Raw genomic sequence first — 13,177 nt, forward strand, 5'->3', positions numbered from 1 at the left:
GATATGTGTTTGCTACATTAAGTGCCTGGAGAAGTAGAGTTAATTAGCATTTTTCTACTTATAAAGAATCTAAAATACACTTTTTCATCTGATTGACCAAGAGTAAGGTAAGTATAATACAAGAATAAAATCACAAGCAAGCCATATTCCTCAGAGGCTTGTTGAATCCTGGCGCTAGAGGTCAAAGGCTACAGGAGTGTTATCTGTCATCCAGTTAGCTGTATGGGGACAGACCCGTTGATAAAAGAAGGTGTATTTATCTGATTTAAATCACAGTGATTGATTTTCGTTTAACACTTGTCTAGGATCGTTAGCCCTGCTTGAAAAATCAATTTTAGTGTGACCCAACGGGAGGGCAGCTCCATGTATCTGGCTCTATATAATGACAGGGACATGTTAGTGCTCTTCTCTGAACAACTATTAACCAAAAGGAAAGCGTGTGTTTTTCGAGTTTGACACACAGTGGTAAAATGAACTGTGGGAACAATTCAATATCACATATTAAATTTTCTGAGGAAAAAAATCATCAAGAAAGAGAGAAGTTATATAAATAGAACACTAGCATACAATTAGCCATATAGGTCTCTGAAATCTTCATTCCCCTCTACTTCCTTCCATATGTAGCTATTTATCTTAAAGCATAACAGTAGCAGAAAAGGGCCACTATGGAGTTAGAGCTGTGGCTTGGTGAGAGTCGCTTGAGCAGATTTTAGCATATTTCAGAAGAGTGTGTGCCATTTTTCAGGCTTGTCTGTTACAATAAAATGTTTATGTGTTTTTTTTCTTAATCATGGATAGCCTAGGAAATGTCTTATGGCTAAAAGTAATTATGAGTTACTGTAAAGAAATTGTTGATAGTAAGCTGGGTTTTATCAACGTAAATTCTCTGAAAACCCTCATTTCTGAGGGATAATGATCAGGGTCCAGGAATCCCCTTTGTGAGCAGAAGAGGAAAGGGCTCTTCTTCCTAGAGCCATCTTGTTCAGATTTAGATTTTAAAAAATAAAAAAATAAAAAAACAAGCTCACATCCAAAAGGATTTTGGTTTTTCGTTGTTGGGGTTCTTTGTTTGTTGGCTTGCTTGTTTATTTGATTGCTTATTTCTGTGATCTTTTTAGACTCTACACAAATGAAAAACCCAAGGGCCAGAGGAATTAGGAAAAAAAACGTGTTACATTGATACAAATCAGAGACAATGTAGAGATCCCACATCCCTGGGCTCCTATGAAGTAGCCATATGGCGTTAGAAGCTGCATTAACCGTGCCTTCTCCCAACAACTGGGATCCCCAATCTCCTTCTGCTCCCACTTAGAAACTAGCTTGTGATCCACTAGAAACTAGCTTGGATGCACTAGCTATACTCATCTCCCTTATGTCCCCGCACATTCTTTTCTACAGAATGAAAAGTATGGATGAAACCTGTAGTCAAAGAAACTAAACCACACAAGTGCCAAAGTCTATCTTGGGTCAATTATTCCTCACTCTGCAGCAATGACTTTTCTGTGGAATCCATTGCCACTCTGATTCATCACATTTTTATTAATTGATGCACTCAAATTAAGTAATATGATATGTGAATATTGTAGAGTATTAGGCGTGCATTCTGAAGGTGTGTCATAAGCAGTTTGTCAATAATGATGATTTAGTTGGCAGGAGAATCAAATCCAAAATTTAAAATTTAAAAGCACCACTACACTCGTATAATTGACCTCCTTCAGTTGGTTGTTCAAAACAGAGAATGTTGTGCTGTAAAACGGCAGCATGGGACTGGATGTGGTGACATATGCTTATAATCCTAGGAGGCTGAGGCAAGAAGATTGCCACAAGTTCAAAGCTAGCCTGGGTTATACAACAACAAAATGAACAAACAAACAGAAGTGTGGAAATACTTGATGAACTAGAAATCACAAGGCCCAAACGTGAGTCTGAGTATGACTACTTTCCAACACAGAGATGTTTAGGAACGTACTAAATATCAGAGTCTCATTTCCATCTATGAAGTGAGCCTGATACAATGCCTAACTCTGAGACTGCTAGGCTAAAATAAGATAGAATATTAGACAGTCCAAAGATGTAATGGATGCTTAAAGCTTCTGGGTGAATTGGGTTCTAAATCCTTCCTATGTAAAGAAAGCTATACATTCCGTCAAGAAAGGCAACACTACGGGACGTCCAAGCACCTGGAAGTACTAAATTTCTGAGCCTTAATGATCTACTCAAATATTCTCAAGAAGCAAGGGAAGAGGCCTCAAAAAAAATCAAGAAATGTTGTGAGAACATAAATCCACACTATCCCAGGTTCATTAAGTAGAATTGGTGCTCTGAAAAGGAGACCTATCATCGGCACAAAGTCCTAATTTATTTCTAATATCAGAGATCAGACCTCTACTCTTGCCTGATGCATCTAAAACAAAAAGGGGGAACTGTAGAGAGCTGCGGAATGCTGTGCCTTAAAGATGGAGCTGGTTTCTGCCTTCCACCTTCCCGATGGTGAGTGCTCTCTGTCACGAACAACTCCACATTTGGCTCAGGCCGAGGATCTGGCTTGCTTCCATGTATGTGGACCTATCTGCATTGCCCACGTGGCATGCCTGGGTTGGCTACCCAGAGGCTATTTAAGCTGTGGGCTGGCTTTCCCCAGGGTCCGAGGATTGTTCAAGGTTCCTGAATAAACTGCATTGAAAAAAAAAAAAAAAGAAAAAAAGGAGACCTATCTCTGTCAGGAGACTGTTCCTTTATAGAAGAACCTGCTGCAGCCTTAACCGAGCAGAGCCGAGGACAGCAAGCTTCATGCCTTTCTGTCGGTGACCCACGATGACCACAAATGAAAGCAGAACCGTCAACGGAGGCTGAGCTACGCAGAAAAACATTTTCTTCATTCCCCACAACCTGAGAAACTTCCAAGAGCACAGTCCTAACCTCCCTTGTATTGTGTTATTACTAACCATTCAAAGACATCCACAGGCTCTTCACAGCCCATAAATGCAAATCTACAGTGCTGGCATCAGCTTTTACATCTGCAATGATTACCACGTTCAAGTTAAGCGAGCTGGTGAAGAGATTATTTCCTTTCTGTATCGTTTTTGTACGTACTATGTGAAGCCCTCATTAAAAAAGGAAGAGAACAGTACAAAGAATAGTGCACACCCCGAAGTCTCTTTTGTGGTTCTAACTCTGCTGACAATCAGCAGTATCCAGTCCCCTGAATAAATCTTACTTCTGAAGTTGAAGTCAACTTCTATCAACTCAAGGTCTATGTGGAAAAGCTACAATAATTCCATAAATTATATATTTTTGCCACTGGTTATTTTTTTATTCAAACTCATGGAGAATATGAAATATAATCCTGAAAACTTATTTCAGAAGTTCTTAGCCTTATCTATTTTTAAAAGATTTCTCCCTTGAAGATTTACAAGCCATTTTTGGCAGCCAAAGGCACTCATAAATAATATAAGTAGTTACAGCTTTCCATTGAAAAGCAACAGAGAATACTGCCACAGACAAGAGTAAAGGGTAAGACTTCAGACTTAGTAGTAAGCGTGAGAAGGAAGGGAGAGTACATTTTAAGAACAGATGTCTTTGTTTCAAACTGATCAGGACTGCAATGGTTAAAAAATACACCATTTGTTATAGATTACCAAAACAAAAATTTCATGTTCCCATTTCTTGAATTTGGCTCATAGAAGTAATAGTCTTGCTTCTTTATCTACTTTCATCTCTCTCTTTTTCTGTTCCTTGTTCTAGCTCTGATTATCATTCTTCTGTGTAACTCCACAATCTGACATCCCCCTTCAGTGAAGTATTTTGTATTCAGGTAAACACGGAAATAACATTATTCAGACTTCCTGCTACTGCTGTACCTGGATATTTTTACTTAGCTGTATTGTTACTTGTTTGTCATTTCTGCAAACTTGTAGTAACTGCCAAAAGGTGAAGGCCTGAATATTAACCCAAGGAAATAATTGAAAGATATAAATGAAAACACTTATGTAATGGCACACACATGCATGCATGTACCCACACACACACTGTTCTCTGACTCATAAAATTCTTATCTTGTAAACCACTGCTTGATTCCAAGGCAAGAATGGCAAATTAAGGGGTTAACATCAGTATTATTAACTCAGATTTAAAATTCTTGGCGATTAATTATGAATAATGACAAGAACCATCCTTTCCCCCATTGTAACACTTCCTTGCACCCCTTCAAACCTTTCCCATCATACCTTTCAGGCTCAGTTTGGGCTGTGAAAACATAGGTCCTCAAACTTTGATTTTGTTATCTGCTGCCTTTTGCAGCAGAGTTAGGAAAGGAGACATGAAAAAATTTACAACCAGCAGCTCAGACAGCTGCCTTACTTAGCAGTTAATAGAAAAGGCACTAATCTAGTTAGGATCTAGGACCAGCCCATAAATCTGGATTCAGAGGACAGTTTAAGCCATCACACATTTTTCCCGACAGTAGGATCTGAATTAGATTGTCAGCCTTCTCACCATGAAGAGCCAGTATTGTTGTAAACTTAGAACAATGAGACACAGAGCTAACATAAGCATGTAGCTGGCCAGCTGGTTGGATGATTAGGTAATACATAAATTGACAAGAACCTACATGGGTTGGCAGGGATTAACTAGGTATCTAGTAAAATGCCAATCACTAAAGCCATTTCTTGGATCAAATAGGAAGCAAAGATCAAATGCATTTTACAAAAAAATGGAAAATAATGCTAACTTAAAGCAAAAAAAATTAAAAAGTCATACTGTAATAAAATGAATTAATAATAATAACTAACCTTATCTATGCAGAATTCAACCTAAAGGGAAATTATTGTGTCATACTTGTATAACTCAGGAAAATGCTTAATGGGGTTAATTATAACTTAAAATTGATCCTCACACAAAATGACAAATCTTAGCTCCATAAAATAACATTTTATGTACCTCTATTCTTTACCTCAATAAGAAATTACTCAAGCTTGTCAAACACTAGAATTGCTTTGTCTTCATGTTCCCAGGAACTTATTTTCAGGAAAGTGTGGGACAGTAAAATACAAAGAATAATGATCATAGAAACATTTAAACATACAAAGTCAAATGATGTACCTCTCACACATTATCTAGGATTTAACACATAAATTCACCAATAGTCTATTTTTACAAAACCGAAAGTGACCTGTGTAAAGAGAATTTTGTGCACCGAGTCTGCCTCGTGCCTATAACAAAGTGCTGGGATACTATACTCAGACTTAGGTCATCAAAGCCTCGCGGCTCCTGACTAAGTTGTAGGAACCACATAGGCGTGCTTATGTCTACTGGGTCTCTCCATAGATGTACTTTAAATGGTAGAGCAAATGACTGAGAGAATTCTATACCTAAAGTCTGAAAGCCTCCGTGGGTCATATGGGTAAGTCTAGTTAAACAGAGATAATGTAGTGACAACCGGGCATCCAAGTGGAAAATCATGTAAGCTCTCAGACATGCAGGTGGAAGCCGGGAGGGAAGACAGAATTGTCTGAGGATGATGCTCCTGATGGTGATAACAAATCACGGGGCGTCTCTGCGCTCTCCAGAGAGAGGTGAGATGCCAGAGAAATAGACCAAAGATTAGGACTTGGGAACACTCCAGGGTTGACAGCTAAGATGGGGGTGGGGTGGGGTTGAAATGAAATAGAGGCCCTGCAGGAGAGAGGCACCGAATGGCAATGCAGGCACCTTTCACGCTAGAGTTCTTATCAGTGTGCCCTGTACAGAAACACAGTATATGAATATTCTACTGCAGTGCTCTGCAGACTTTCTTCCTCTGTTAGACAGTTAGATTCAGGGGGAATTTATTTGTGCGGCCGATCCTCCCTTGGTTAGACTTTACACCTGTTGCACAAAATACAGTGAATTCCTAACAAACCACTAAGAACTCATTAGTGTCATGAAATGTGTTAGTAGAACATTTATTTTGGGGAGGAAACAGGCTTTAATTTTAAAAAGCCTGTTTCAAATCTGCAATTTTTACTTACAACAAAATATGCTTACTAATCAACCAAATTATGAAATACAAATTTCATGTAACTGTGCATGTATGTCTATGAGATCTATGTTTGTAAGTAAGATATTTAGCATTCAGACAATAACCAGCTTGTTAAGAGATATCATGGGAATCTAAAGTTTAGAAAATGTATTGTTTCCCCAAGTATTATGAGTGATCTGTGAGCAGAAATATACAATGTATATCAGAGAATAAAATGAATTTGAATTGAATTTGAATAACCTACCTAATTTCAAAGTTTTTGAAAGGCATGGAGAAATAAAAAATAATTTCATATAACCTATTAAAAGGGATTATTATTGCAAAAACCAGAAAAAATGAAATTGTAAACAAATTAAAGTGGGTTGGGGTGAGTGTGTGTGGGTAGGTTTGCTATTTGCTCAGTTTTAACTGTAAATTATACTTACTTTACATCTAAAATCATATCAGTTTCAAAATAAGTATTTGATGTTGTAACTTTACTCAAAGTAAAAACAGTGAAAATGTAAATGTGAAAGAATTTTTAAAGATGAATTGAATTACTTATCAATTATATGTATACCTTTTAAGAGACCCTAGGTTTTATTTGTAAATAAAAGTAAAATGGAAAATATTTAACAAAGAACTACAGGCAACTAAGGAGTGGGAAAAATACTCTTCCCCAGGGAATAGCACACCAATACCAAATGGTCAGTACTGAAAACATACATACAAGTAACATTACACAGACTGAACAGATTTGTATTTAGGAACGTATATGATAAGCATATAAATACATAAATAAATGTAAGAATTAATGAAATAGAGGCCATGAATTTGGAACGAGAGCAATGAGGGCTCTATGGGAGGATTTTGAGGGAGGAAATGGAGGTGGGGAATGTAATTAATTATAATCTCAAAAATAAAAGAGATAAATTTTAAAGTATTTAGCAAAGTAAACAAGACTTTGTCCCTACGAGCACGTATTTAAATAGGGTGTTTAAATGAGTACACATTTTTTTTTTTGAGAATCAGAGGACACACAAACATGCTGGCACATTTGTAATTCAGCACTCAGGCGACTGAAGCAGGAGGATTGTTACAAGTTCCAGACTTTAGCAGTGAGTTCAAACCAGTCTACAGCTACACAGCAAGACTCTGTCTTTGGAAAAGGAAAAAAGAAAAGATGGAGCAACTAAAACTTCCTAGTCAAATCAATTTTCTTAACTTAGTTTCAAAAATTTTTTACACGAAACTTGTAAGTGGGCATCTGGTAGACCTTAAGGCGCCATCATACCACATTCTTTCAAAATAATAAGCTATTTCAGACTGTATTTTCTTTCTTTTCAGATTGTGTCCTGAGCTCCAAATCAAAGATAAATATTTATAGCATAATGAAAAATACAAATTTATGTTATAAAATTTGTGAGGTGATTGATGAGAGATGCATTTCTCCTTTATAATAAAATTATGTTAAGATTAAATAAAACTAGAGAGATGGCTCAGTAGTTCAGTGTGATTTCTGTTCTTGTGAAGGAAGCTCGTCCAGCCGCTGGCACCCACATGGTGGCTCACAACTGCCCGCAACTCCATTTTGAGGGATAATGGCTTCTTCTAGCCTCTACGGACAGCTGCATGCCTATGATGGACCTGCGAACACTCAGGCACAAATATACATGCACATGCACATATGTGCAAAATAAATGAATCCTGTTTTTTAAAAATTATATATAAAGCATTCAATAAAAGAAAGCAGGGGGAAAAAAAGAAAGCAGGGTTTTTAAAATGTAAATCCGTGAGGCTATTTCTGTTTCTGGAGAGATGATGTGTTCACGTCCTCAAGATGATCCCGTATAAGCACACGCTGAACTTAGGAAAATATTGTGCTTAGCCCTGGAAAACAGAGGTCAACTTTGCCTTTTTAAAAACTTTTTTGTTTTATTTTTGACATTATAATATAATTACTTTTCTCCTTTCCCTTTTAGACCCTTCTAGATAGCCCCTAGCTTTCTCTCAAATTCATGGACTCTTCTTTTATTAATTGTTATTGCATGCATACAGACATATCTATACATAGATATAGATATATAATGTTACTTCTTCATATGTTTTCAGGGCTGACCATTTGGGACTGAACAACAAATTGTTGCCCTCTTCCCTGGGGAAGACCAACTTGTGCATTTCTTAAAAAGCATTCTTTCACTGAGCCAAAGTTTACAGGTGAAGAAGAATGCATGCTTATAAAGCAGTGCATTAACCTAAAAGGAGGTGTTTATTTATGCTAATAAATAGGTTTCCTTGCTAATTATTAAAATGTTCATTAAATGTCCAAGTACTTTCTACTGGTTCTTTGAAAAAAAATCATCTACCTTGGTAATGTAAGTTATTGAAACTTACATATCCTGCATCTCACTTGAAGAAACCAGAATGAATTAACACGTGCCTGTCCATTACATAATTAAGAGGTGGTTTTACTTAAGCTAAGAAATAGTACCCAAAGAGCATTCTTTGTGAATGTTAATTTCCAGGGCAAGAGATGTTAGTTGATGACTTTTATAAATCAAACGAGTTCTATATGACTGCATACATTAATACAACCACAGTGTAAATGCAGTTCGTGTGTACAGACACACTCCCACAGCAAGTCAATGGGGTTGCCATAATAATGACATGGGTTATTCTAGCAAAAATCCTATCATTCAAACATGTATCAAACAAAGGTAGTCAGTGTTTCCGTTAAGAGGACGAAATGGAGGCTGAAGAGATGGCTCAGCATTTAAGTGCCACTGGCTGATCTTCCAGAGGACCTGGGTTTGATTACCAGCACCTACTTTGTGGCTCACAACTGTCTTTATCGCTAGTTCCAGGTGTTCTGATGTCCTGTTCTGACCTCTGCAGGCACTGCACAAATGCCGCACACAGTCATGCACGCAGGCAAGAACATCTATACACATACAATAAACATATGTTTGTTTGTTTTGCTTTCGTTTTGGTTTTTCGAGACAGGGTTTCTCTGTGTAGCCTTGGCTCTCCTGGACTCTCTTTGTAGACCAGGCTGGCCTCAAACTCATAGCGATCCGCCAGCCTCTACCTCCCCAAGAGCTAGAATTAGAAGCGTGCATCATTGCACCTGGCTTAAGAAAATATTTTAAAGGAAAAAAAAAAAAAATATATATATATATGAAATGGCACTTTTAATGAATCCCAGAGTTTAAAGAAGAGACAGGGGAGGTGCACCCAGGAAATCACAACTCTGTCATCACCTAAAAGACCTGCACAGCCAGATGAGATGCCAGTGTGGACGGGGAGAATCTCATAAGGCCCCACCCCTAGATGAAGAGCTACAAGCAGCCAATGGCTGCTGAGAAAGAGAGAAGCAGTCTCCTCCAGGGAGGAGCCCCTGAGAGGTTACTCACCCTCTCGAAGTCCGCACTAATCACATGCACACACATGAGCAGTACTGAAGGCACTCAGCAAGCTGTATGTAAAAACAATTACAGCAGGAAACAATGAAGATGCAGGATACTAGGGTAATGTGAGGGACACAGAGCGGGCAGTATTTCTTTCTTGAGGAGTACTTATCAGGTCATAATTGGCCTAAAGGACAATAATTAATCATAGATGTCATATATGGTACATGATCGATCGGCTTAGAAATTTTAAACATTTTTGTACTTAATCTCTGTATTTTCATTTTAACTACTGAAGGTAGTATATGAAAGCAGGAGTAGTTTGTGATCAATGGGACTGACTCAGGCTAAAATAGAGGGGTTTTCTGGAACCACAAAGTTCACCCATATGCCACAAAATATATACACTGGTTTTAAAAACCTGGCTTACAAATGCAGTCATTTAAAAGATGACAACAGTAAGTAATACCATCGAGAAGCCCAGGATACAAAAACAAATTTTCAAGATTTAAAAATTTTAGGAATTCATTTCAAAGTCTGAAGTCACTGAATCTCAGATATCCTGCATCTCACTTGAAGAAAACCTACAAGAGGCTTACGCCTCAAACATGGCAGACCACAAAAGCAGGAGGTGGGAAGCCCTGATGCGGAGGAGTTGCTCAGTTTGAGGATGCAGTGGCTGAACAGTGCTGTGTTCATGTAGCTCATGAACACAAGGCATCTCAAGGCCCCTAGGATGGTTGGAGTCGCTGAGGACGGTGCCATTCAAAAAGGGCCAGGCCTGCTTGTTTGAGCATGTGCATTCGGAAGCAGGGATAATGGGTGTGGACGTAAATCTGTAAGTACAGACAGGAACTGGAGGAGGGCCTCAGTCATCAGTCGGCCCCTACAGTGACAATGCTCTCTCGGTGCCTTCGAAATGCACTTGCACTTCCAATGAACTTGAGGCATCTGGTCCTGTTTTGCTGTAAACATTAAGAAAGTACGGGACTGGTGTTCTGTCAGAATGGGCATCAGTCGTTTCAGGGAATGGCAAGCACATCTGTATAATTTACAGGTGCTTTCTCCACAAATGAGGGCGGGCATCACCTGAAACTCACTTTGTACCTAAGCTGCTGTGTCACCACTCACTGATGAGAAGAGCTTTGCCAACTCCAGCTTCTACCCCAGGCCCTGCTCCCTGGCTAATCCTTTGCTCCAAAGCACACACTTACACGACTGCTCTCATATCAAGATGGCTATGCAGCTACCTCACTGGGCGATGGTCTAAATCACATGACTGCAGACTTTCCTTCCCTGGCTAGTACTTTAACCCAATCCCATTGCTGTTTAAACCGCTGTGCGTGACTACGACTTTTTGCAACGTAAAAATAAAACTTATTAACGAATTGTCTTCCAGCTAAACACAGGAGGGTGTTCTGCCTTTAAGACAAAAAAAAAAAAAAAAAAAAAAAAAAAAAAAACTCCTTATTTTGAGGTACTGCAGGTACGGAGTCTTGGAAAACAGACTGAACTAAATTTATTAAATTTTTGTTTTACTAGGGTAAAACAACAGCATTTGTTGTTGTTTTAAATCTTACATTCATTTAAAAAAAAAAAAGGACATTAAAGTTCACATCCGCAGGGATAAGAAACCCTACAGAACCTTGAACAGCTGTAAGCAGAAGTCCATGTATTTCAGGCATGTTCTGGGATTCGCCCTTTGCATATGTAAGTTGCTGTTTGCTCACTGGTGAATGAGGAGCCGTTTGAAGGTTAACATAACCTCGAACACAGTCAAGAAGGTCTTCGGAGATTTAATTGGTTTGTGGTGCAACTCCAAACTACTGCTGGGCTTTCTTTTTTTTTTTTTTTTTCTTCGCCTTTCTGCTTCTCTAACTCTCTTTTCATATGGGGAAAAAAAAGGAGGACGCGTGGTAATGCATCATTTATAAATTACCTTGTTATTGAGGAGGAAAACGTACACACATACACACACAAAACACCGCTTTGAAAACCAAACAAACTCCTGCTGCGGACTCGGGCCTGTTTGATGGAGACCCTTCAAAAGAGTCCAGGGCGTAATGGAGGTTGTTTGTGCAGAGACTTGGATCTGTACCTGCTGTCCCCTGTCACTCCCTGGAAACTTGGCGGCAGATGTTGCAGCGGTAAGTTGTCTCTGAAGTGGCTCTCTGTCCTGTCTCCCCACCGCCGTGGAGTCAAACTGCATTAGATCTCGTATTTGTGCCTCGGGCAAGTTTGGGAGCGCAGCTGTGTCCACCCCGCTCCTACCTTTGGAGTTTCAGGCCTCCAGGCAGCGCGCGCGAGACCAAAAACGGTCCTGCCGCTCTCAACTACCTCCTCTGACAATCGAGCCGCGGCGGTCGCCGGCAGATGTCAGGACAACCTGCTAGCGCGCACCTGGCCGCGGAACCCGCGACTCCCAGGACCCGCCGCCCGCATCAAAGCCCGCGCCCGGCCGCCCGCAGCCCTGCGCGGGGAGCCCGCCCGCCCCGGCGGCCGCTTTGATACTGCGCGCGCCAACTCCAGCCTGCGCATCAAGGACTTCGGGGCGGCGCAGAGCTCGGCCCGGGAGCGCCGCGGCCTCTGCGCCCCAGCACAGCTTCGGCTCCAAACGCACGGTGAAGGACTCGCTGCCCCACCTGAGGGACTCGCTGCAGTGCTGTGGTCGCGGGTTTGTTTATTAGACTGAGCTCTCCCGAGGCAGGCTCTGCCGCAAACGGTTCCTACATAAATGACAAGGCTGTTTTCCAAAGCACAAAACAAGCTGCTGGGTAGGCAGGGGTTGTGTTCCTGGGAGCCATTAGTCAGTATTATCTGTCAGGCAGCTTAAAGTCGGCCTCCCCCTCCATCAGAGGATGTGACTCCTCGGTATCCAGATGAAAAGGTATTATTTATGCCCTGACAATGTAAATGAACAGCCCCATCTAAATCCTGGAGTTTCCAAGCCCTCCCAATGCCCCAAATAAGCAAACTGCTTTACAATCCCACACACTTTTGTACCAAATACTCCGTAAAAAGTACAAACCAATGTAAATATTGTGTTTGTGTATATGTGTGCATACCAAAAAGGTTGATGACTGCAAGAGACACAGGAGAATAGTTACTAATGATACCAATTTACATGTTGATACGTTTCAATTTTTTTTTCTTTAAAGAAATTGACCTTAATATCAGATAACATTTGTTCCAGTGAGTTCACTGCTATCATAGCCAAACTGTTTCAAAAGGATTTTAACATGTGTATTTATGCTGAAAACACGCCATCTATAGAGTTTCCAACATTTAACGGAATAGTTTACTGGAAAGTAAATTTTGACAGCAAACTGATAATCAGATGAAATGAAGATGTTTATATGAAGTATGTATATTTGTCAGAGTTTAATGTTTAACTCCGTTTAATGGAGTATTGGTGGATTTCAGGGGTTTAAATTTTGCAAATATAAAAACTTTTTCCTAGTAGTTAGAAGAGCATATAAAATTTTATATGCTTTTATTTAGGGAGAGAACAGATGCCCCATCCCCACCCCATAGAGCGCTATTTACTCAATACCCAGCACTTAATAAGATGGAAATTATTAAACATACAAACTGAACTCTAACCTGGGGAAGAGCTGAGTGAGACCAGGTATGGATGGGACTGTAAACAAAAGGAAGTGAGACTCCAGCATGTTCAGGAGAGAGAGAGTTACACGTGGCTCCAGAAACAGAACTCCGGCCCACAGCATGAATTTCCATCCAAAGGACATTCCTACTGATAATCTGCCAATGG

General features: G+C 39.8%; 1 protein-coding gene across 2 annotated transcripts in view; it reads right to left on the reverse strand.

Moving 5' to 3' along the window:
• The window catches only part of Antxr2 (ANTXR cell adhesion molecule 2), a 137,754-nt gene that overhangs the window by 47,026 nt on the left and 77,551 nt on the right, over positions 1–13,177 (reverse strand). The gene's annotated exons all lie outside the window — the stretch shown is intronic.

Source organism: Meriones unguiculatus, chromosome 3 (genome assembly GCF_030254825.1).
Source record: "Meriones unguiculatus strain TT.TT164.6M chromosome 3, Bangor_MerUng_6.1, whole genome shotgun sequence".
In the NCBI taxonomy this organism is placed as follows: domain Eukaryota; kingdom Metazoa; phylum Chordata; class Mammalia; order Rodentia; family Muridae; genus Meriones; species Meriones unguiculatus.